Here is a 4,028-nt window from a genome sequence, read left to right on the forward strand (position 1 = left end):
TCGTTTTATAAAAGTCATATATACAAAACACGTTCAACGAGCCACCGTGGCTGCACAGCACACTTTTACACTGAGCCACACGTCTCTCAGGCCGGGACACGGGTTGAGCAGAGGCCTGTCCCCACCGCCGGTGCTGGGGCTGGGGGCGGGGCTGGCGTGAGCTGCAGCGACAGCCCGGGGAGGGGCCCCGACCCCCAGGGATTTCCTTTCCGAGTGTAAAGACCCTGGAAGAGCTTGGGGCTCCGTCCCCGGGGGACACTGAGCCGGGCGCTGTCCTGGCCCCGGACCCCTGTGGGGTCCACCGCGGAGGCTGAGCCGAGGGTGGGATGGGGGGCGGGCGCACGACAGGAACCCCCTGGCTGCTCTCACGTCAACAGAGAATACCACACTGGCCCGTTTTCAGCTGGTTCAAATGGACCAAAAGAAAAGACATTTGGAATGTTCTGCGATTTGCGTCAACAGGTCGAAAAGTAATGCTGTAAGATTTCAGAGACGACAAACTCAACAGAGATCTATTTCAAATTTCTCAATACCGAAGCCGGTTGAAGAGTCTGACAGCTGAGGAGATGGGGAGAGCGGCCCGGTGTCACAGGCTGCCCGCACGCCCTCACCCCCGGCTTCCAGACCCTCCACAGGTTCCAGCTACCTGCTGCAGCTGAACCTGGAAAGGCGCCCAGGCTCCGCAGGCGGCTGGGGCAGGCGGGGAAGCCGTGGAGGACAGGCTTGGTCAGCCTGGTTGTTCAGTCAAGCCTGTGATCTGAATTCTCTCCACCTGGGTGACAGCCCTCTGCCCACTGCGGGTGCCAACCTCTTCCAGGGCACCTTGACAGCTGGTGGTGGGGAAACCTCCTGGCTGCGGGAGGCTTCCCCAGGAGCCAGGCACTGAACACAGGGGGTGGGGCCCCCGGGCCAGAGGGTTCACCTGCGTGGTTCACCCCTGACGCTGCCTCGAAGCGCTCAGGCTGCCGTGGGTCCCCGCTGGCCTGTTCCCCACCCGTCACCAGTCAGGGTTGAGGCTGCACACCATAGAACGGGCACCACGCTCCCAGTCTCTGCCCGAGCAGAGGGATTCTGGAACCAGCTGGAGGGATGAGCCCCTGAACGGGCCCCGGGAGCACCAGGGCAGGGAGGCGAGGGCCTGTTTACCCCGACCCAGCGTCGCGCTCTCAGCTGCCCCAACGTGGACTCCTGTCGGCTCCCGGGGGCACACGCGGCCCACACGCCCGCGGTCCTGAAGGTCGCCTCCCAGACTGAAGAGCTGGGCCATGCTCGCTGCAGGGATCAGCTTTTGAAAGCACAAGAGAAGGGGCATCCTCCACTGGTAAAAAGGCACCTGAGTGACAAGCCTGGAACCGAGAGACCGACCGGGACGATGGGGACTTCACGCGGCTCGGCCCGGCCGCTCGCTGCTGGCCCAGAGGAGATGCGGGCCGGCCCAGGAGCCCGGAAGTGGCCCCAGCGTTTCATTCAGGTTGGTGTTACCCTCCCCAGCTCCCCACACAAGAAAACCCCCACCTTCCTAACCAGCTCCGAAGTGGGGACCCCAGTTCCCAGGTGGAGCCAGGCGTGTGCTTCTGAGGCGAGCCACGAGCTGCCCCATACCCAGAGCCTTTGGGTCCCTGCAGGAAGAGCCCCACACCCCAATCAGCTGGGGAGGCCCTGCCACCCCGCGGGGGCTGCTTCGAGGCAGGAATCTTGTGGTCTGAGTCCCCCACTTCCCGCCCCTGCTGTACTCAGACACAGATTCCTCGGAAGGGCCCTCCTGCCGGGATACCCGAGGACTCCTGGGTTCTGGTGACACCCTGCTCCTCCTGCTATCGTGGGGCCGGAAGCCTTCACACGGGGAGCCCCCACATGGAGCAGGGCTGCAGGCTGTCCAGGCTCAGCACCACCATCAGGGTCGGCAGGGACAGGCGGGCACCGCGGGTGCTTCGGGCAGTACTCAACCCGTTGTCCCTCGAAGCAGGTTTGCACCCGGGAGACACCAGCACGGCGTGGACACAGGGCCACGTGGAGCCTCAGGGAACACCAGCGCCTGGCAGCCCCTGCTTTTCCTCCACATGGCGCTCCCCGGGCGTCCAGGCTTCACTCATGAGCGAGGCTGCGGAGCGCACCTGATGGACCTTAGGGAGAAGCTGGCGCCAAAAAGATGGGGTGAGCTGTCAGAGGCCAGCAGGAAACCCACCCCTGACTCCTTGAAACACACGCAACGCCCGCGGCGCCGTCCTCCCGAGGCGGCCTGATGGGCACAGTGAGGCGGGGACTCAGGCCACGACCTGGGGCCTGGGGGGGCCTCCACAGCTCTGCTCCATGGCTCGTGACCCCAGCTGCAGAGAAACCACCCAGGAGTCCAGGGGTGTGGACCCAGGGTGCCCGTGTCACCCTGCGGTCCAACCTCTACACGGGGAAACCGGAACCCAAAGAGCTGGGCCCCCAGGCACGTGGGTGAGGAGCACACGCTTCTCTGCAGGGGCGGGCAGCATCTCTGCTCTGCTCTGGGGTGGGCAGGGGGCTGCCTTGCCTACCTCGGGCCGCTGAGGCCCCGCACACGGATGCACGCAGTGCCTCTCCGGGCAACGGCCGTAGACACTGCGCACGTTCCTTTTCTAGAAAAGAATCGGGTGCTGCGAGCTCTGGTGACTGGGAGTCGCTCTCGCTCTGCGTCACTGGTTTCCCGTTTTCTGACGGCATGCTGACCCCACAGGGTCGCGGAGAAGGGCCCCACCTTCCCTGGGCTCCCCCGGCCTCCCGTCTCTGGACGCGTCCACGTCCGTCCCAGGTCTCTGCTGGCAGGTGGGCTCAGGGTCTCCCTCGCACACACGCATGCCTGTGCTCCTGCCGCCCCTCCCTGTCCTGAAGTCGTGTTCCAGAGGCGTCCACACAGAACCGTGTTGGCGGCAGCTCTCCTGGTCGCCTTGGGTCCCAAGCATGGAAACAAGAACTGTGATCAACAAGTACCGAACCTTCAAGGACCATCAGGGCTCGAGTTCTCCACGGGCTCTGAACTTGGGGGCTGAAAAATTTCACGTTGGCTTTGAATGCTGAATGATATTTTTCATTAAGAAAAACTAAGGATTTATTTTAATAAATATCCAGAGATCGAAGGTGGTCAGATCACCAAACCAGCCCCTCCTGCTGATGCTGAAATGCTGTGCATACTGCAAGCCGTGAGCAATTCGTTCCGATGACTCTTGTCCCGACACTGCTTTTGCTCATGGTGTCGAGTCAGGGAGCGTCTGTTCCCAGGATGCCTGAGTTAGTCGGTCAGAACTAAGGATCTTGTTTCAAGATGATTTCCTGATCTTAAGAGTTGAAATAACCTGACTCTTTTTTATCAAAGAAGTAAAAAAATTATAAGAATAAGGAGTCTAGAGGTCTCTATAAATTACAAAGCTATAATGCAATATCTTTGAGACAATTTCTCTACAAACTGAAGTTAAAAAAACATAGTAAAAAAAATGCACATGTGTCCTTATGTGTGAACAGTGTGACTGCGAGGAGGAAGGCTTAGAGGAAGTTTATTGTTACATTTTTGCAATAATCGATGAGGCAGACCATCCCCTGCTGCTCCAACATCTCAATATAAAAGACAGCAAATGGAGGATAACAGTGAGATTAAAATACAAAGGCCTAAGGCTGGGAGAGAAGTGACTATAACCTACGTGTGGAAAGGCTGCGATGGTTTCAGTGGTGCCTGCGGAGCCGTCCCTATCTCTGACGAGCACGGATCCTGGGGCGGAGGGCTGAGTGCCGTTGTGCCGGCTCAGCTCAGCGCGAGGACGGCTCCTGGCCACAGGGGAGGAAGTGGGTCAGGTCTGGGCTGGGCCATGCCCTGGCTCCCTGGCCACTCAGCACAGTCATGGCCACTCAATATGAGCTCGCTCCCGGGTCTGAGAGTGAGCCGGCAGCCACAACTGACCGTCTGAAGGACAAACCGCGCTCGCTGACCAGGCGGACGCCAACTCACCAGCAAGCCGTTCACAAGCCGGCCACACCCACCTCGGGGCCTCCGCCAGCGCGACGGGGGG

The sequence above is a fragment of the Bison bison genome, unplaced genomic scaffold (assembly GCF_000754665.1).
Source record: "Bison bison bison isolate TAMUID 2011002044 unplaced genomic scaffold, Bison_UMD1.0 scf7180017864420, whole genome shotgun sequence".
In the NCBI taxonomy this organism is placed as follows: Eukaryota; Metazoa; Chordata; class Mammalia; order Artiodactyla; family Bovidae; genus Bison; species Bison bison.